Source organism: Orcinus orca, chromosome 6, assembly GCF_937001465.1.
Source record: "Orcinus orca chromosome 6, mOrcOrc1.1, whole genome shotgun sequence".
NCBI classification, from domain to species: Eukaryota; Metazoa; Chordata; class Mammalia; order Artiodactyla; family Delphinidae; genus Orcinus; species Orcinus orca.
The window spans coordinates 25,084,962-25,108,155 of record NC_064564.1 but is presented as its reverse complement, the minus strand read 5'-3'; the positions used below and the strand labels follow the sequence as shown (position 1 = coordinate 25,108,155).

General features: G+C 37.1%; 1 protein-coding gene across 3 annotated transcripts in view; it reads right to left on the bottom strand.

The window, feature by feature from the left end:
• AUH (AU RNA binding methylglutaconyl-CoA hydratase) overlaps nt 1–23,194 on the bottom strand; it is a 163,441-nt gene that overhangs the window by 52,884 nt on the left and 87,363 nt on the right. The window lies entirely within an intron of this gene.

Sequence of the window (23,194 nt, the reverse complement as noted above, 5' to 3'; positions counted from 1 at the left end):
GTATATTTTATTCTATATGAGTGAATTTGAAAATGTAATGCTTCAAGTTTAGCCATCTTCTAACCCTGAAACTGTCACTTTAAAATTACGAGAGAAAATGAAGTACTTATTTTGCTTATCTTTTTTAAAAACCTACATTATATAAAAATCAGTTGAGGAAACATTTTTTTCCGGCTGCCCTTTTACGACATACACCATCCAGTAACTAACTGGCTTTAAACACTAGGGCACTGGGTAGCATTCCTACGATTTTAAATACAATTCAGCAAACAGAAAAATACTGCCAAATACCTTTATAGCCTGCTATCCAGACCTGTGCAAACCATGCCTTCAAACACTAACTAAAAAGAGACAAAAAGTGATCACCTGGAAGGGTCTACAGGGCAAGTGTTAGGACTGTCTCTGAGCAATGGAGTCTGAAACTGCCACCAACTGTATAATACGAGAGAATGGGACACATTTACTAAAATTAAAATATCACTTTAGACTTGAAAAGGATATGCTTCTTTAGCCAATTAAAATTCTGGTGAAGGTGATAAGGAACTAAAATTGACTCCGATTAGCATAAGGAAAAGGGGATTTCCGGAAGGCTCTCAAGGGAGGCTCTGAAAGATAACAGGCAGACACCAGTCAAGACCAACTGGCAATGCCACAGTCAGGGTCATGCTGCGGGAGCTCCACCTCCCCCTGGAGAGTCCTGTGGGAGGGAACCCATGCTGCAGGAGCTCAAGGTTCCCTGCCCAAGGGAGAGGAGGGGGGACTCTGGCTCCCTCCCTAGTGGGAACAGGCCCAGTGATCTCCTCATGGAAACTGGAGTGTTTTCAGAAAGGAGAATGGATGCTAGGCAGCCAAAAAGCAACAACAGTCTACTGCAGATCATCAACAGTCTAGCAATACTGAAATATTTCTCAGTGATATTTGATGAATTTAAGACATATTCACATGGTTGTGGCTCTCGGAGGATTCACACTCAATGTTCCCTATAGGGCAATAAAGGAATAAACACCTTCTGTTTGGGCTCTACATAGAATTTTTGTTCAATTCAGATTATGATCAATGTAAATAAAGAATCAACCTGTGACAGACCCTAGTGAGGCCTATCTGGTGCCATATATGGTACCTGTCAAATCAAACACTGTAGCTATTCAGCAGGAAAATATACTTGTAATTTCCAAATAAATACGCAAACTATTCATCACTTTGATATAGAAAATAGGTGTGCCTCAACACTTTTCAAAAGACCTAAACTTTATGAAGATTAAATGTTAGTATTTATAGAAAACTCAATTGAAGGTTGCTACCTTCCAACTAAAAAGTATAAAAAAGAAAGTAAAAGTAAACATTCTAACATTCTAAAGTAAACTACCTTAGTGAAAACATATTAATGTATTGGGCTTCCCTGGTGGCACAGTGGTTGAGAGTCCGCCTGCCGATGCAGGGGACACGGGTTCGTGCCCCGGTCTGCGAAGATCCCACATGCCGCGGAGCGGCTAGGCCCGTGAGCCATGGCCGCTGAGCCTGCGCGTCCGGAGCCTGTGCCCCGCAACGGGAGAGGCCACAACAGTGAGAGGCCCGTGTACCGCAAAAAAAAAAAAAAAAAAAAATGTATAAATTGGATTTCATATATCTAGAAAAAGTTAAATATTAATAGTTCAAAAAGGGTAGATACATAAATCTTTATCAGAAAAATGTTTCAAAACACTTCTTTAAAATAATAATATTTATAAGTTCCCCTTCTCTAAATACCCAGCATTATGAAATTTGGAAACACCACTTCATAGAGTACTTAGAATTTAACTGAAAGGACTTCTGTTTGTTTGTTTGTTGGAAATGATGCAAAAAATAAATCAGAAGTTACAGCAGCATTCATCCAAACTCAATCATGAAATACTTTACAACAAATTAAATACCAAAAAGGATGCTCCCAAATGGTGGCTGTGTTATGTGCATTTGCTCAGAGACAATTAATGCATGCAGCTGGTGCTAACCTTCAGTAAGTTTCAATCAAAGCTTGACAGCTACCAGTTATATTTCACACAGGGTAATTATAGCAAATGGCATTTAGGCTTAATGTTCTGCCATTTCTTCTTCTTTCCGGAATGTAATCAACAAGATATTAAGATTGCTTCTGCTTAGCTTTTCTTTAATCTTCACACTGACAAAAATAAATATTCAATCATAAGGCATTTAGTGAAAGTATAGGTGGGGAAAAAGACCTGACATTCAGTAGAATTTTTCCTATGATAATCACTTCAACAAATGATATATTTATAGCTTTTCTGCATAATAAAATATATTAGTCCTTTCAAAATAAAATATATCTTCACTATGCTTCTCATTTTCTACAATGCCCAGACTTTTCAACATATATTGTACTAGCATATAAGCATCAGTGTGAAATACTTTTGTATGTTCACTAAGGAAAAACTATAGCAGCTCCTCCGGAGGTTATGCTATTCTAAAACCCCATGCTCTTACACATTCTTTGTGTGTGGTAGGACAGCTAAAAAGACACTAGGATGATGAGCATATGGTCTAGATTTAATAGAACAGGTGCTTAAATTTTTATAGTAAAGTATTTCAAATGCTAACTCATATCTGAATGTACTTTTAAAACAATATTCTACAAAAAACTGCATATATATATAATCTCATTACGCATATACTTGCTGAAATGAATTTAGACTGCTCTTTAAAAATTCTGCCTATCTGCTATCTGTGCATCTGCCATAACTGTCCTGGACCAACCAGCACATCTCAAAAATCAAAGTCTGTGCATCTGCCATAACTGTCCTGGACCAACCAGCACATCTCAAGAATCAAAGTGGTCCAGAAGCTATGAGTGCTCTTAGTTGAGTCTTGCTCTTTCCTGGGCCTCCAAATTGTTCCACCAGAAATGGAGCTGGGGTGCCAGCACTCTCCCTACCTCAGTTGGTAAGACCAACCAGGACATCTCATTGTAATGGCCTTTTGGTTCAGAGCTCCTTCTCTCCTCTCTTGCTTAATTTTATCATCACATTTATCAACATCTACATAATTACATATTTTATTTATTCAACAGTCTCCTCAAATGTAAACTCCATGAAGGCAGGGGTTTGGTCTCTTTTACTTACTGCTATATTTTTTCAGTCACTACAAACACCTGGGACATAATAAGCACTCAATAAAATACTAAAAAGATAAATAAATGAATACGTCTCACAGACCTATAAACCAGAAAGAATACTTACTGGAAAAATCAGGTCAGACATACTAGCCATACAATATATTCTGAAGAAAAAAGAGAACAAAATTCTGAGTACATTAACACTTGCACTTGACCATCAACTATACCTCACTGATGTGGAGGTAGATGGATAGAATAAGGGTAAACTGTATCAGTCAGACTTCTTAGCTGTTGGCAATGCAAATGAACTTTGGCTGATTTGCACACAATAGAAATTTACAGAAAGCTTTCTGGACCACTCCAAGAATTACTAAGAACGCTAAAGAACTATGTTTAATAAACAGAACCAAGAGTCACCGTTAGCCAGGATGGCAGCCCCAGCCCACACCAGAGAGGCTTGCAACTAGTAAGGACACTGTCTCCCAGGACTTGGACAAAGCCCCCACCATTGCCAAAAGGAAACCTTCACTGTCCCTACCTCTGAAGGTCAAATTTCAACTTCAAACTCCTCGGCAGAAACCTCTGCTAGCAGGGACCCACAGACTTCGAAAGAAGGGTTCGTACGCTGGGAAGGCCAAAAAAAACAGATAAAAAGGTACATTAAAATAGTGGTGTAAAACAAACTTCACTTGGTATAAATACCAAAGGAGAAAGTTCTTCTCTGGAACGCATGTATCTCCTAATATCTGCGTTAAAAAGGACTCTACTATACTGGTGTGAACATGTGAGGTGGCTGTTCATTAACACTGTGTGTGGCAATAGTTTAAAACGAATATGCTAAACTTCACATATTTGAACAATTTAGATTTCTGCAATATCAACTGGCATTAGAAATGTTACACTTACTTAAAAGTGCACAAAATAAAGGCACCAAACTCAAGTATTTTAAATCCTCTACATCCCTATAACTCAACTGAAATGTTTTTTAAGGCATCAAAAATAACAGGCATGTGTGTACGTTCATGAGGCAAATTAGCAAAAAATAATTGCACAGTGACCCAAATAACAGGGATTGGGAGGGGCTGACTGCTCTAGTTACAGAGCAACCACTGACTCATGAAAATTCAGTTGTTTGCATTTTAAAAGGGTCTTAGCTCTTTGACTAACACTCTGGTTTTTTTCTGCAGCTTTATTTTGTGCAGCCACAACATTTTTAAAAACTCCTGAATCTTAATCTACTTTCTTTTCTCTCTTCTCAAAGGTGTGAAAGTGCTGGCCAGGTATGCTTGAGTTTTAGAAAGACAATCTGTTCCTTTCTTCTTCAGCTTCCTTAGGCTCAAATGATAGGCATTTGAAGCCCCTCTCACGGTCTGCTATTCAGAGCAGGGAAACAGTTTTTACAAGCTCCCTGGAATCTGAAGAATGTGTCCCCAAAGTGCACTGAAACACGCCTAGTTAAAAACAAACTACAATAAGGAAAGCAACAGAAGCCAAAAACAAATGTACTAAACACACTGTTAACCAGCAGAAACACATCCAAAAAACATATAAACATAATTTCTGGGTATACTGCCTAGAAATAAAACATTCAAAGAAAACCAATTTATTTCATTCAAGGAATATTTACTAAGCACCTATCATTCCACAAACACTGAGCTAGATAGCTGTTGCTATCTAGCAACAAAATCGAACAGTTCCTTCCCTGGTAGCAGTTGGTGCTGAAGATGCACGGAGTACATAATCAAACCAGCAAAGAGATATAACTTGTTAAATTAAGTAAACAAGGAGCCCATTAGACTAGGTGGCTGTAAATGCCTTGGTAGCCTATGTAAGCAAACCAAAATCTAAGCCGTAAGTGCCTCAAAGTTACAAAATCAAAAGGCTAAGAACAACTAATCACAAAAAGCCAACTAGGCTTTCAGCTATATAGCCAATCAATAATTTCCTTCCACCTTTTCTCTATAAAAGTCTCTCCCTAACCTCCTGTTGGTGGAGCACTCCTAACCACTTCTGGCTTGGTGCTGCCCAATTCAAATTGATTTCTGCTCAAATAGACTCTTAAAATTTTAATATGCCTCAGTTTATCTTTTAAAAATTATAAACTGGAAGAAGACAGGATATTATAAAGTTCTTATTTCAATACCTAATGATGTGATTGTATACAGGTTATATAAAAACATTCAAATCCTTTCAGATTTTATAACTTATTTTTCACTGAATTCTCAAAGTTGTGAAATTTATGAATAAAAAATTAACAAAACTTTTATAATTGCAAAGTGTATGAAAACAAAGGGAGAAGGAAGTAAATATCAGATTGGCAACTCTTCATGTTTCTGAAAAATAAAGAACTTAAACTCATATTAAATAAATCTACGTAAATTAACAATAAGATGAAAGTGGATTTTAAATAATGCAGAGAAGAAAAACATCTACTAAACAAATAATGAAACTGAAGCACAGAAAATACCCTAAATCTGCAAACTTCCTTACCAAGCTTCACCCTTTAATTCTACAGTTTGGAAAAGCTCCTGCTCAATTAAGCTAGGCTATATAGAAAATCCTACTGGAATACATTTCCTGAGCAGGTCAAATGACGCTACTCCCAAGACTTGCCCTCTTGGCAGAATTAAAGTGAAGCAGGTACCCCTCCCTAACCACACGGAACAGAGTGACAATATATCTGGCAAGGAAGGGGCAGGGGTAGCAAGAGAAAAAAGGACATTTATAAACACAAACACATTAAAAGGATACTGATGAAAATGAATGTATTGCATGCTCATTATCTACCAGAACACTTTTAATGCATGTCCATTTACTGTTTTCATCCCCATAATGCCGTTATAAAATACTCATGACTATTATCACACTTTATGCATTAGGAGATGAAAGCACAGAGAAGCAAGCCATAAACCCACTCCAGAGTCCACACTCAGTGAGGTTTTCCTCAATCTCTTTCTCAAACACTGAACTGATACATAACTGACTTCAAAGTAGCTCATTTTAAATTTCAGAACCTACAGATAATTAATTTTAGAGGAGTCCTATGGTTACCCCTTATTTTTCAAGTACTTGCTCCTGTCCAGTGAATGGAACAGGGAACTTCCCCAATTGTGTTTAAAGTTGGTCAAGGTAAAACAGAGTTCAAAAATACATACATTAGATGAGTTTTCTCAACCCCTGGAGCCAGCAAATCCTACCATGGCATCAGGGAAAAGTTTGTTTAATAAATAGCTCCTTGTTTTTCATAAGATATCAACTACTTCAACAAGCCAAACCTTCAAGCTGAACAGAAACCCCATAATTTATCACCTAACAGGGTGACTATGACCATTTCCAGATACTTCCTCTGCCTCTGAAATGCTCATGACCAAGTGTAACTATAAACAGGTCAAGAAATAAATTAATTCCAGGGCACTGGAAATTATGTTCATGAAATGAAAAGTGGCCTTGCTGACATTGCATCACTATTTCTAGACAGTGCACTTCAACATCAAATAAATATCACATCATGGAGATGTGCCAAAAGCCAGTGACCTAGTTTCATTAGGGTGGGAAAGGAATAGCAATCTGTCCTTTGAGACTAGTACCAAAATAGCTTCCTTAAAGCACAGCTTCATGCTTTTTAAAAGTTTTAAATAATCTTTTCATACAAGGGCAAAAATAACAGACAGAGCCAATATCAAATATGAATTTCCTTTACGTACCCCCATAAGTTAATGCTAGCTCTCATAATGTTATCAATATTTTCAAAGCTTGGAAAAAATTAAGGATCAGAAAAATTAAGTAAGAAGTTGTTTCAACATCTAATAATTGCCTAATAGAGGCAATCATACCACACCAGTAGAGTAAGATTATTTTTGAGAAACTCCATAAAGATAATTGGCTGACTCTGCCAGTGCCACACCCAAAGAAAAATGCAAGTAATAAAACACAAAACTTTTTTTAAAAGAAGTATCTTTGTATTATATGTATTTAAAAATATAAAGAAATACTGAACTTATGCACAGTACCATAGAAACAAAATCTGGCACAATATACACTGGCAAAAATGAAGAACAATTACTTTAAGAAGGGCTGGGCACGAAACAAGTCTGAAAGACGCTGGGCCTATGAAACCTATTTACTATGGGATTTTCTTCCTGAAATAAAGAATGAGTTAGGGGTTCACAGTATCACAACCAGGTAAAACAGAATTCAATGTAAAAACATTTAATGGGAAAATAGGGGTATGTCATACTGAAGAAGTGGTATAAACCATAATGAAGATACACATGACCTCTTTAGGCACCAAAAATGGAACTGAAATATATATAATACAGTTGACCCTTGAATAATACAGTTGACCCTTGAATTGTATGGGTCCACTTACATGAGGATATTTTTTCAATAAATGTGTAATACAGTATTACACGATCCGTGGTTGGTTGAATCTCTGGATACGGAACTGTGGATATGGCGGGCCAACTATAAAGTTATACGCAGATTTCTGACTGCATGGGGTGTTGGCACCCCTAACCCCTGAGCAGTTCAAGGGTCAAGTGTTCAAGAAAATCTGAGAAAAAAACAAGAAACTGACAGAAATACAATAGCAGTGGATACATTAACATACCTCTCTCCAATCTGACAGACAAAATACAGAAAAACTAGAAAATAATGTAATTAATAAATATATTACATAAAACTATGTCTAAACCCTACAATCAAAAAGGATACTTTCTTTTCAAAGGCCATGCAATATATTTACAAATACTGGCCAATGTAATTGTTATATACAAAATGAAACTGCAAGCACTTCCTAAAAGTAGTACTACAGAAAACATTATCTGAATATGTTATAATGAAACTAGAAAGTGTTAATAGAAAACACCAAAAATAACTTGGAAACTAAAAAAAAAAAACAAAAGACACACACACAAGCAAACAAAAACCCTACTCTTAGGTTAATATTTAATAAGAATAAAATACAAATCTAGAAAATAATATGTGCTATATGAAAATGAATGTTAAACATCTAAAATTAGCTTTAAAATACAAACTTTTTCATCACTAAAAATGAAGATAAACAAACTAAATTTTTAAGTTAAAAAAGAGCAATGAAAGCACTGAGACAAAGAAAAGGTAGAATTATCACAAAAGCAGGAAGTCATACATCAGAAAAGAAAAAAACAGTAAAAGGGGGGGAAAAAAACAGTAAAAGGGGGGAAAAAACCCATAAACCTAAAAGCTGGTTCTTTCTGTGGAAAAACAAATCATGAAAAAGAGAAGAGAACAAAAATACAAATTAAAGAATTAATAAGGGCAAACACCCAAATATGAAAGAAAATTAAAAGAATTATAGGAACACATGATATACAAGTCTCTGTCAGTGTATCTGAAAATCTGGGTAACTATATTTCCCAAGAATTGTGAATTATTAAAAGGGAATTTTAAAATCTCAAAATATATCAGGACACAAAAGTAAAATTAATATAAAATTTCAAGGGTATTATTTAATTCCAGTATTATTTCAAGTATCCCAGAAAGCAGAAAATTAATAAGGCTTCCAAATCATTTTTAAGATGCTAATATTTAACTGCTACCAAAGTCTCACAAGATAACATATGAAACAAAACTTCAAACTAATCTCTTCTATAAAAATGGATGCAAAAAGTACCATTTCAATATAGGTATACAGAATCCAGAAGAATCATTAAGCATGAAAGAATAATATACCATTACCAGAGTAGTTCATTCTAAGAAAACCAGAATCTCTCTATAATAGAAAATCTATCTAAATAATTCAAGTATCAAAAAATTCAACACTATCAATATTTCCTTCATAGGATTATGGATACATATCTCAGTTAAAGCCAGGAGAATGCTTTATAGTGAAACATCAGAAGTTTCTCTGTACTAGTTATAAATAAGACAGGAAGGAGCGATTATCTAAAATATACCATTAAATCAAAAATAGCAAGTCACAGAACAAAATGTATAATATGATCATACTTTTAGGGGAAAAAAATCTACGCAGATCTGTATTAATACATTGGTAGATGCACTTTTAAAAGTCTGAAATGACAGGCAACAAACCATTAATAATAATTACTTATTGGGACCAATATTTCCCTATTGTTTTCATCAAAATTATGTGACATGAGACAACATAAGCAATTACTTTTAAGAAATCTGTCAACTGCAAAAAGATTAATTCAACTTTGAAACTGCCCCAAACTGCTTCCCATTATTATTTTTATTTCTAATCATACATTATTAGTGATTATATGTTTTCCTTTTAAAAAAAATAGCAATATTACTTTTGTGTTCAAATGCTCTAGGAGTTAAATTTTAAAGTAATACCATTACTTTCTTATTGACTGAGGTTATACCACCTCTCACAGAAGACTTCCCCAAAGGGACATGGGCTCTGAGGATGGGGTAGTTCAAGATTTCTCAACTGGAGGAGGCATGGTGGAAGGAGTAGGTGATTTTCTAATGGTGAGATATCAGGAAAGAGACAGCAGAAGGTAGAAGGGGAAAAAAGATTAGGAAAAGAACAAACCTGGCTGCTGGCAATTGGCTACACATAATAGGATCAACAAAAGAGATGCCACTAAAGGTTGCCATAAATAGTGATCAAAAGGGTCAAAAGGGTATATTCACAAAGTGCCACGGTAAAATGAAAAAGAAAAAGCACAAAGTGAGACATGTGATTGTGAAAACACATCCTAGTTTAGCAGTGTAATCCTACATGCAAAAAGCTTATTTAATAACAGCCAATTTTACAAAGATAAAACATCTGAATGTTAACAGGACGTTTTTCAGTTCAACCACAATCATGACAGATGGTGCACATCTCCGAGTAACAAATAACTATAAACACTGGTGAATCTGTTTCACCATTTTCACCATAACAACAATCATTCTGGGTGTATAGAACTTTTCTGATTATGCTTTCAGTCGTTCGACCAAAATAATGCAACTGAGTTCCAGTTCAAGATGACAACATAGGAGGATCCTGAAACCACCCCTTCCCATAGACACACCAAATCTACAGCTAAATAAGGAACAATGTCCTCTTAACAGAAACCCCAAAACTACCTGAGCAATTAATTCCTCCACATTTGGCAAATTAGGAAAAAACCCACATTGAAACAGGTAGAAGAGGCTGCGGCACAATCTCACCATTAACCCCACCCCCAGTGCAATCCGGAGGGAGCTCAAAAATCCAAGCTTCTCCCTGAGGAGCAAAGCGTTAGAATCCCACATCAGGCACACCAACTTTTTAAGCCCTGCACCTGAGAAATGAAACACAAAATATCTAGCTTTGAAAGTCAACAGGCTCATATCAATGAGAGTGACAGCTACAGCAAACTGAGAAACAGTTCTGAGCTCACACAGACTCACCTGGCTACCCCCTACCAAAGCCAGCACAGAAGCAGCTGCCTGAAAAGTGCCCAGTCTTTCTGTGAAGGAGGCCGATTTAAGGAACAAGCATCTAATTCAATACACATCTAGAGGCCTACTGAAATACTATCCAAAGACAGCTGAGACCACTGGGCGCCATCTTTGCACTCTCCCTCTGCCTCACTCCAAGTCACCAGAATCTCCTAAAAATGAGTTTGTAGACACAAATCTGGCCCCCTAATTTTTGCTGCCCAGGAGATACCCCTTGATCACTAGGCTCTGGAGGCCAATGAAGCTTATATTCACGGGTCCCACGAGACTATAACAAATGGAGAAAGAGTTTTTAACCAGCTATACACCCCATGGCACAATGGAGAGGTAGCTGAATAAAAGGCCTAGTATTTCTGTGAAAGAAGCCAATTAGCTTACCTTCATAGCTGGGCTCCAAGGGGCAGCTTCTAATTAAACACACATCAAAGGACCTACTACAATCTTCTCTAGAGATAAGAAAGCTGCATACCTTCCCACCCTCCATCTGCCCTGCCCCAAGTAGCTGTTGTCCCTGAGAAAGAACCTTGTGCGCACATCCGTCACCCCAGCTTTTGTAGCTGCTGCCTAGAGGACACATCCCTTGATAGCCTGGATGTGCTGACCAGCTGGTCTTGTGTTAATGGTTGAAAAGGACAACAGCAAACAAAGAAACATTTCTTAACTGGCTATCACCGAAGGGTCAGTGTAGAGGGAACAAACAGATATGCCCATCTCCCAGTCTTCCCCTGAAAGAAATATGTTTGCATACCTTAAAAGCTGCTGCCTAAGGGTCTGGCTTCCAATCAGCCTGAATCCAGATGCTGAGGTCCTCCCCTCTGAGACACAGACAGGTCCTGGCACACCCTCAACTACTGACAGCCACTTAGAATAAAGCAGGATACTTGCACAAAACCAAAGGTTTGACAGACAATAAAGAGCTAGGGCAAGGCTGAACAATAAGGTTCATCTCCAAGACTGGGAGAGTTAGCTGTTTTATCTAATGCATAAAAACTAACACAGAATCAGGAAAATAAAGAAACATAGAAATATATTCCCCAAAAAAGGCCAAGATAAAACCTCAGAAAAAGACCTTAACAAAACAAAAACAAATAATTTATATGAAAAAAAGTTCAAAATAACAGTCATAAAAATGCTCACTGAGGACAGGAAAAGAATGCATGAACAAAAAGGAATTTCCACAAAGAGACATTTAAGACAGTGCAAACAAAAGTGACAAAGTTAAAGAATACAATAACTGGACTGAAAAATACAATAGAGGGGTTCAACAACATGCTAGATGAAGTAGAAAAAAGAATCAGGGAACTCAGAGACAAGACAGTGGAACTCAACCAATCAAAGCAACAAAAAAGGGCTTCCCTGGTGGCGCAGTGGTTGAGAGTCCGCCTGCCGATGCAGGGGACATGGGTTCGTGCCCCGGTCCGGGAAGATTCCACATGCCGCAGAGCGGCTGGGCCCGTGAGCCATGGCCGCTGAGCCTGCGCGTCCGGAGCCTGTGCTCCGCAACAGGAGAGGCCACAACAGTGAGAGGCCCGCGTACTGCAAAAAAAAAAAAAAAAAAAAAAAAAGAATGGAAAAGAGTGAAGCTTAAGAGACTTATGGGACAACATTAAGTGTACCGATATTCCCATTATAGGGGTCCCAGAAGAAGAAGAGAATGAAAAAGGGCAGAAAACTTGTTTGAAAAAATAATGGCTAAAAATGTCCCTAACCTAGAGGATAAAAAGACATCAAGATCCAGGAAGCCCAGAGAATTCTGATAAAGATAAACCAAGAAAGACTCACACTAAGACACATTATAATTAAAGTGGCAAAAGTTAAAAAGATCTTTTTAGGAGTCTCTTCAGAGAATCTCAAAAGCAGCAAAAGAAAAACAACTTGCTGCATACAAGGGAACCCCCATCAAGACGCTGAGCAGATTTTGTAGCATGCAAATAAGGCTACCTTGAGTACAGCTGGACAACAGGAAAGTAACATGCTGCTCACAAAATACCAAGTTACTAGTTATTAAAAAAAAAAAAAAGAAAAAAGAAAACAAAAATGAGAACGACAGACATCAATCTGAGGTCAGTCAAAATCACTGATTAATTCAATCCCATTACTTATACAATTTGGATATATAAAGCAATAAGGTGAATTTTAATGAAGAAAAGCATGCAGTACAAGTAAACAAAATATTCCTGTAATAGTTAATCTCTAATTTACTTTGTGTAACCCATCTTTGAAGTTAATTTCATTCTATCTCCTCCAGGAGCAGTACAACGGGCCCTCCAAATCCACGGATTCATCCAACCTTCTCCAAACAAAAGTATTCAGAAAAAACAAATTCCAGAAAGTTCCAAAGAGCAAGACTTGAATTTGCCTCATGCCGCCAACTACAGTCATCCCTTGGTATGCAGGAGGTATTGGTTCCAGGAGCTCTCACATACACCAGAATCTGCAGATGCTCAAGTTCCTTATATAAAATGGCATAGTACAATGAATATAGTTGGCCCTCTGTATCCGTGGGTTTCACATCCTCGGATTCAACCTACTTCGGGCAGAAATTTCCATACATAGTTGTTGAATCCATGGATGCAAAACCCACGAATACAGAGGGCCAACTGTATATTTATTGAAAAATATCTGCATATAAGTGGACCCGTGCAGTTCAAATCCATGTTATTCAAGGGCCAACTGTCTTTACATAGCCCTTACATTGTATTTATAACTATTTACTTAGCATTTACATTGTATTAGGTATTATAAGTAATCTAGAGACGATCTAAAATATATGGAAGGATGTGCAGAGGTTATATGCAAATACTACACCATTTTATAAGGTGTACCATGCCATTTTGAGCATCCATGGATTTTGGTATCCACAGGGGGTTCTGGAACCAATCCCCCTTGATACCAAGGGACAACTATAATTTACACATTTAGTAATACTCGACGGATGACTACCGGACCTGTGGTTTCAAACTGTGGAAATGAGAGAGACAGTCTGTGGCTTTATGAAGCTTCAAAGATTTGTACCGTTTTATATTTTACATTTAAATTTATGATTTGAGTTCATTTTGTACAAATTGTGAGATTTAGGTTGAAGTGGTTTTCTCTTTTCTTTTGCATATGGATATACAACTTTTCCACCACCATACTTTCTCCACTGAATTGCTTGTGTGAATTATCAATTATCAACCAGCCATATTTGCACAGGTCTATTTCTGGATTCTGTTGTGTTCCACAGATCAAAGTGTCTATCTTTTCCCCAATACCACACTGGGTCTGCAGGCCATAAATTCTCTTAGTTTTCCTTAATCTGAGAATATCCTTATTTCACCTTCATTCCTAAAAGACACTTTATCTTGATATAGAATTATGGGTTGACAGTTCTTTCCTTTTAGCAATTTAGAAATACCATTCCACTTATTTCTGGAATCCATTGTTTCTGATAAGGAATCTAAACACTCAAATCATTGTTTTCCTATAAATAATGTTATTTTCCTTTGACTTTATGTATCATTATTATTAGTAGTAGTATTTGGTCTTTAGTTTTAAGCATTTTGGTTATGACGTGTCTGGTCCTGGATTTCTCTGGACTTATCTTGTTTGGGTTCACTCAGTTTCTTAAATCCTTAGTTTATGTCTTTCACCAAATTTATGAAATCTTCAGCCATTATTTCTTCAAATATTTTTTTTCTGAACCACACTCTTTCTCCTTTCCTTCTGAGACTCTTGTGACACAAATGTTAAACATTTCAGTATTGTCCTATAGGTCCCTGAGGTTCAGTTCATTTATTCAGGTTTTTTGTTTGTTTCTCTGTTACTTAGATTGAGTAACTCCTATTCATTAATCACAAAGTTCACTCACTCTTTCTTCTGTCGTCTCTATTCTGAAACTTTCTATATTTCCATTTGTTCATGTGGGTAAGGCCTAAAATTTTGAAGTCCCAATATCATGTGCTGCCTAACACCTAGGGATATCAGGTGAACCACAAATGGCCGGACTACAAGTTCTCCTCTCAACTCTGCTCCAATAAATTAAGTTCCCTAGACAAACAACCTACCTCTCATCAGGAAAACTAGACATGGTTCCTACTTATTCCTGGGAAGAGGGTTCCAGGTTCCTGCCAGATTGTGAAATTATTCAAACAAAACCAATCACATCCTCCTTAAGGAACCAGGGGGCACACCACCCTCTCATCACTACAAAGCCTGCCTCCCACACTCTGTTTTTTCACTGTTCCCAAGCACAACCTCCATGTGGTCCTGTGTGCCATGTGGTGGCTTCCTCTGAGCTGTGAGTACATGTGACTAACAAACTGCTATCAATCACATCTGTCTAGTGTCAGGCATCATGTCATGTGTTTGGCCATCCCCAGAGTCTCCAGTGATCTTTCCATGTTTGTTTATGACTACATACCCAGTGTCTACACCAGTGCATGGGTCAACAAGTATTTGCAAATTAACTGAATAAATATATCTGGAACCCAGCGTGTGAGCAAAGGGGGCAGCAATAGGAGAAGGTTAGAGAAGTGCTGGGGACCCACATTGCATGTCTTATAAACTGAGGCTTATAGCTGACAGAATCCACACTATTTTCTCAAACTCACAATTCCCAGTTTCAACTGCTTTATTCATGTTTAATTCCAACAACTTTATAATAGAGCAGTTATGATACTTGTACACATGTTTAATATCTCCTACCAGATTTCAGATGGGCATTTTAAAGGAACACTGCTGAGTCATCTATATCTGTACCTGTATCTACATCTATTGATATATCTGTTTCCTCTACAACAACTAACAATATGTCCTGTCGACAAATAACTTCCAAAATCCCCTAATTAGAAAAAAGTAAAGTGGTCACTGAATACATTTTAAAAGTACAAAGAAATGAGACTGCATGAGACTGTATGAGGTGTGTTCGTAAATGTACTAGACTTCACAGAGCAGAACGAGTGCTGGCCTTTAGAGGTCACTTAGGAATCAGTCCATTAAATCCAGCAGTGCTATCCATTGCTCACAACACTGGTAAATGTTTGACATTATATAAGCCTCTTAAGAAAAGCAGTCTTATTTTTATTGTTATACTTTTCTTCTTCCGGAAATAGTATGACCTTATTAATCAGATTTGGCACCGAAAGGTCTCTTGCTATTTATGAAAATCAAATTCACCCTCACAGGATCAAGATGAGTCATGCTGAAGATAGTCAAAAGAATAAGCTCAGATTCTGATGTATGTTCTAAGAAGATTTCAACAAAAGTTATAAACAAAACTTTCCAAAATGACTACTGTGTTCAGGACAACACACACACTGGATTTAAAAATCTGTCATTACTTCACAGACGCACCTTAAAATAGAGTTCCTGGACACCATGCCAAGATACTGCCTTATTGCTAAACACAGCCTACAGTGAGACATGCAGTGATGTCCCAAACCCCTCACCCTGGGGAGGAGAAAAAGACAAGACTGGGGACTCTCATTCTGGTCCTGTGAAAACTGAGTGCTCTCATTTCCTTCCTTCCTTTTTTCTTTTCATAAAAAACTCATTTTTCTTTCTTCCTTTCCTTTTTAATTTGGGAAATAGTCAATACCAATGATAATTATTAAAGATTCTTTTCCTGAAAACTTTCCAAGAAGAGAATACTAAAAGTATACCCACAGTTAGTCACCACTTTAACCAAATGATCAAAGTTATTGTCACCCAAAATGGGACAACCTAACTTTAAGTGCCATCAAATGAAAAGAAAATATAGAGTGTGGCCCATTTAGTATTCTTGGCAAAAATTTTTTATCATAAACTTAAACGTGAGGAAATACCTCAGTCAAATCCAGAATGCGCAAACTTCAATAATTTGCTTAACTTCTTTTAAAAAAGATTAGTGTTAAAAAAAAAAAAAAGAGATGGAAAACTTACTGAGATTAAAAGAACAAACAAACAAAATTGCAATGTGTGACACTTAAATGAATTGGAATTGCAAACCAAAAAGACCACTACAAACATTTTGAACCTGAGGTAATCTGAATATTAATAATAATGTTAATATGTTAGGTGTTATAACAGTGTTGTGGTTATATGAGTCCTTTCTTATTCTTAGGAAAAGCATACTGAAATATTTAAAGGTTCACTTGTTATTTTGAAAGGGTTCGGCAAGAACACAATGGATGTACATATGAGAGAGGGAGGTGGAGAGTGGAAGGAGAGGGAAATGGGCGGGGACAGATCTTGGCAAAGGGTATAAAGAGTTTCCTTTTACTGCCTTTCACATTTCCTGAAGTTTGAATATTTCCGAAATAAAAAGCTAGAGAGAATGAAAGAGAACCACAGAGCAATGGAAATACTAGACATCTTGTCCACAGTGATGTATACCCAAGCAAGAAGCCTTAACAGTTTTCTTAGATATAATAAGGTTTCTTGACATATACCCCAAATCCTCTAGCAGAAGATGTAAGAAACAGAGGCCAGGAATAAAAGAATCTGCCACCATTTTCTGTGCAAACTTACAGAAATTTCCTAAACTGTCAAATAACAGAATTCTAATCCTCTGAACTTGTTTTTATTGCATTCTTATAAATGTGTTAAAGGGTGGTATTGTTTGGGGAGCTATTTCCAAAAGAGAATTTTATTTTCTAGTACTGGAGCATTCTCTCAGTTGGGAAGAAGATAGGAAGTTTAGCTGCTTTCTTAAAGGTGAAAATAATAAAGAACAGAGTAGGGCTATTTAGTGTATAAAAATCCTTAATATAATTTAAGAATATTACAGGAAGGTCCTAGGGTAACAATATTAAGGATTTTTAAACTGGCTTTAAACCATTAACATGGTATTTTATATTTTATAATATCTGTCTATACTTAAATATATATATATTACAAATAAAAGTACTGGTTTAAGTATATGACAGTCAATTACATTCTATTTTTATTTTACCTGATATAATACAACTTAAGGAAGTTCAATTTGGCTTTAGTATGTTTCCACCTTCCTTCACATCTTACTTTTCATTAACTATGTAACTTTAATGATCAAGTAAAAACTGAAATTTAGAACACTAATCTAAAACTTGCATTATAGTAACGGTCCATTAATACGCTCATTAGGACTATTATTATATCTGCAAAATAATCGCTTTATAATTTAACTTTTTTATTTTAAGAAAATTTACAAAATATACCTTTAAAATAATCACATTGTTATTCAGACTCAAGTTCAAGTAAAAAAAAAAAAAGAAAGAAAGAAAGAAAACTAAATGCCAGGTTTTGATTACAGTTTCCCAGTAAACTGTTATCACAAAAGTGCAGAAGTGATAATAATATGACAACTAAGAGCATCAGGTTAACTCTTTTGTGGCTGATCAAACATACAGTAAATCCAAATGGGGAGATAGTTTCACTTGGATTAACATACGGAACCATGAGCCTGTAATGACTTAGAAGAGCATTCTTTGTTAGACTTACAGACATATGTCTTCTAGACTGGATGGAGTTCACACATTTTCCCCGAAAATATTTATTTCATCCATAGTATTAAAAAGGAAAGCAAAGCATTATTTTTTCCACAATACTCTTCCTGTATTTGAATTCTCCCCACTTACATTCTACCCATCTTCTATTCGCAACCACCCTTGTCTGAAATAGATGAAAGACTGGGACCACTGACAGTGAAGAAAGGCTCACTGATGGGGGTCATGAGCACCTGGCTGCTCAATGAGCATCTACAACAGGAAGCAAGTTAGGCACCACCAAGAAGGGAGAAAAAAAATTCAGTGTAGTCTACTACGTCTATTATAGTAAGCTCTTCATAACACTTAACAGCAATGTTTACAGTCAAAAAAAAAAAAAAGAGGACATCTCAGAGATCATTTTAGACATAGCAAATTCACCAATTTAAAAACAGTTTTAAGAAAAAAATAAGCAGTATTTTCATATGAGGATCATCTAAGACAGCAGTCCCCAACCTTTCTGGCACCAGGGACTGGTTTCGTGGAAGACAATTTTTCCACGGACCGGGGATGGGGGGGATGATTTCAGGATGATTCAAGCACATTACTTCTATTGTGCAGCTTTATTTCTATTATTATTACATTGTAATATACAATGAAATTATTATACAACTCACCATAATGCAGAATCAGTGGAGCCCTGAGCCTGTTTTCCTAACACTAGATGGTCCCATCTGGAGGTGATGGGAGACAGGGACACCCAAAGTGTGTTGCTTATGCCCAATCTACTCCGTAATCTCTTTTTGGTTGCTGTCACTGCAGAAAACCCTGCTTCACAAAGATAGGTTGTTGGAAATGGAAGCAGGGTTTTCAATGTTTTTGTGGCAATCTCAGGATATTCCGCCTTGACTTTAATCCAGAATGTATGGAGATTTGAAGTTGTCTCAAACATACTTTTGAGGCCACCCTCATTTGTGACCTCAAGCAGCTGATCCTCTCCTAGCACGCACAAAGTCAATTCACCTGGCTTATTCACAAATCGTTCGCGGATCTATTCCTTCCCAGTTCGGGGGTCTTCTGTGGTTGGGAAGTAATGCTCAAACTCTTGTGAAAGGTGAGATAGGTGATCATGCACCAGCTGGGAGAAAGAAGGCCCTGGCTCAGTCTCTTTCAAAATCTCTGCTAATGTATGAAACATGTCAAAAATCCCAAAGTGCACTCGTTGCCCCCATAATTCCAGTTCGGCTTTGAGTGCAGCCACTTTATCTGCTGACTTGAACACAGTTGTCATTCTCCCCTGAAGTGACAGATTGAGTTTGTTGAGGAGGTTGAATATGTCACATAAGTAAGCAAGTTTTGCGACGCATTCTGTGTCACTGAAATGTGCCGCCAGTGGTGACTGTTTTTCTAAAAGAAATCTCTGGAGCGGCTCTCGTAACTCAGAAACTCTGGCCAGTGATCTACCTTCAGAAAGTCATCTCACTTCCGTGTATAAGAGAAGATGTGTGTGCTCTGCGTCCATCTCCTCACAGAGCTGCATGAACAGACGTGAGTTAAGGGCACGTACTTTAATGTGGTTGATAATTTTAATCACATTCTGCAAAACATTGTTAACTTCAGGTGACATTTTTTGGCTAGCCAGCATTTCTCTGTGGATGACACTGTGCGTAGGCTCACATTCAGAAGTGACCTCTTTGACCCGAGCAATAAAACCAGAAAGCTGTCCAGTCACGGCAGCCACTCCGTCCATGCATATACCAACACAAAATGACCAATTCAGTTTTCCTGATATGTAATCATTCGAAGACATAGTTCTGCAGCTGTGGTGTTGGTTGGCAACAAAAGTGCACATAACATATCTTTATGCACATCCTCCTGAAAAATATGTCACATAAAAACAAGCATTGTTGCCTTGTTGTCAACATTAGTAGACTTGTCAACCTGGATTGCATACCATGGTGACTCATTAATCCTAACTATTGTGCTTCAATATCCTCTGCTATTTCATCAATTCATCTAGTTATGGTGCTAGCCAAAAGAGGAACATGTGTCACCTTTTGAAATGCAGCCTCTCCTGAAAGTTCACGACAAATGTCCTCAGCAGCAGGCAGGATCAACTCTTCACCAATAGTAAAGGGCTTCTTAGCTTTACCAATGCAGTTAGCCACTAAGAATGGTGCTCTCAGAGCAGACACATTTGATGAAGTGGTGGCCTTCAATAATTGCTTCTGTCCTTCGTGTTCACATTTTTTTTTTCTTTTGAAAAATTCCAAAGGCTTGTCTTCTGATGCAGGGTGCTTGGTCTCCATGTGGCGAAGCAGTTTTGAAGGTTTCATGGCTTTGCTGGATAGCCAGTCACCACATATTATACAAAGCGGGCTTGGAGAATGTGAATCACCTGTTGCAATGAACCCATAATTTAAGGACTCTTGGTATTTTCTTTTAAATGCAGCTTTCTTTTTGTTGGCAGTCTTAGGCTCTTCTGCTGTCTCCTCATTAGGTCTCTCCCCCTTTTCAAAGAAGCTCTCCAGTGATGTTTGTTTTTTACTCATTTTGGCTAGGGTTAGCTTGTGGGCTTACATGTGACTGAGACAAGTGCACAATGTGGCAAAGAGGCGCAGATGGAAGTGGTAAATAAAATAATGGGTGGGCCACACACAGACTAAAATAAGTATCAGATTCGACTTCAAGCCTGCCACCAGATACAGTTGAAGTACATCAACTCACTTGCCACTATAAAGCCTGCTACCAGATGCAGCTTAATTGTCACTTGCCACTCACTGATAGGGTTTTGATATAAGTCTGCAAGCAACTGATTTATTATGGTCTCTGTGTAGTCAAACCTCTCTGTTAATGATAATCTGTATTTGCAGCCGCTCCCCAGTACTAGCATCACCGCCTCAGCTCCACCTCAGATCATCAGGCATTAGATTCTCATAAGGAGCGCGCAGCCTAGATCCCTCACATGTGCAGTTCACAGAAGGGTTTGCGCTCCTATGGAATCTAATGCCGTCGCTGAGGCAGTATGCGAGCAATGGGGAGTGGCTGTAAATACAGATGAAGCTTCGCTCGGTTGCCCACTGTTCACCTCCTGCTGTATGGACTGGTTCCTAACAGGCCATGGACCAGTGACAGTTCATGGCCTGCAGGTTGGGGACCCCTGATCTAAGAGAAAGGGGAGGAGAGAAATGAAATTGGAGAAAATATCTGTGGATCAAAAAAATTCTTCTATGCATAGGACAGAAGAGGATTTTCTCCATAAAATTTTCAGAAATAGCTCCTTTAGATACAATTAAAAAAAAATCCTTACTTAAAACAAACTGTTCTGCTATTATTTAAAAAAACAAAAAAAAAACAGGCTTTACTTGGGGTACTTTGATAGCCATAATGCTAATATAAAACTGAAGCAAAAATTGTGCATGCACCTCTTATTATCTAAATGTGAGTATGTGGCCTTATACAAAATTAGATTCATTTTCAATAAAAAATTCAGTACTACATAATTACATGCACTATGAGCTATAAACTTGAAAACTTCATTATATTAAAGGAGCAACTAATATTCCTTCAGACTCACTTAGAAAAAAAGGAAAGAAAACAAAAAGACAGAAAACTATCTTTTATAAACAAATGGAAAATGTTAAAGCATTCTGAGTTTTATAACAAATAAATTTGTTAAGGACCCCAGAGAACTTAAGTACACTGTGAAGAAAATGCTAACTTCTAGACCTAATATGACACAGGCAGCTCCCAAGGGAAGATGGAAGGAGCTAAAGCTACCACCCTCATTTCTTAGTATAATCAATTAAGCTTTTTGCATCTAATCAAACCCAACTATACTCTCACACAACAGTATTATCTTCTGGTGGTTTTAATACAAAACATTTCATATCCGGGACTTGGTAAATATTCAAATTATCAAGTTCATTTTCCTTCTATCCCCTATCTCTGCCACCTACTAATTCCCTTTCCAAGAAACTTACTTAAACACTAAAAACCACTGTATTAGTTTCCTAGGGCTGCTGTAACAAAATTACCAAACTTGGTGGCTTACAACAACCGAAATTTATTCTCTCATAGTTCTGGAGGCCAGAAGTCCAAAATTAAGATGATGGCAGGGTTGGTTCCTCCTGGAGGCTCTGAGGAAGAATCCCCTAGCTTCTGATGGCTGCCAGCAATCCTTTTTCTTCCTTGACTTGCAAATGCATCTCTCCAATCTCTGCTGTCTTTGTCTTCACAAGACCTTCTTCTCTTTGTTTTTTCTCTTTTTTGAATCTTCTCCTCTTCTTATAAAGATACTTGTCATTGAATCTGAGGTTCATTCAGACAATCCAGGATGAAATCATCTCAAGATCCTTAAGTTAATTACATCTGCAAAGACCCCTTTTCCAAATAAGGTCACATTCATAGGTTCCAGATTGACATCTCTCTCAGGGGGCCCACCATTCAACTACAGTCACTATCTTTCTAGGCTCAGTCATATCCTAATTATGAATAAATGCTTACTTCTTTAAAAGAATTTCAGAAACACATCATATCATCCTTTTTCTAAACCTTGTATTATTTCACATATTTTTATCTGATAATTCTTTTCAATTGGGTCTATTTTCTTATAAATCCTTTTAGGGTTTTCATGAGTCACTGTGAAAAAGATTGGCATGGTAAAACAGGTAGATAGTAAATGCTTTTACCTACAAGAATATTATTTTTGCGGATTACCAAAGTAGAAAACTCAGTGAGTCTTATATATTGATCTGGGTAGTCTTCAGTTTCACTGAATTATGTTTTTATCTCTACCTATACACCTTAACCAGGATAAATATTCTTATAATGATAAGGTTAAACATATAATTTTAACCTAGGTACAAAGGAAGTATTCAAACACTGCCTTTAATTTTTACATTATTACTGTTATTTCATTCATAAACTAATGTTATCAATGTGCACATCCTTAGGTGAAGTCAACTTTTTGAAAGAATGACTTCACAGAATGGGAATGTCTCCAAATTCTCTGCATCAGATGAAAGAACAAAAATGTCAGATTTATCTGGTGATGCAGATTTCATTATCAATGGTGGAAAAGTACTTTCTTAAATGAGTCTTCCAACAGAAGCTGCTCACCTTTTTTGTAGTAACAGAAGAAACAACACCTCCTCAGCTCAAAACTCAGGCTACCCACCAACCCTAACCTTTGTCCAGCTGCAGAGAAACACAGTAAGCTGGCACG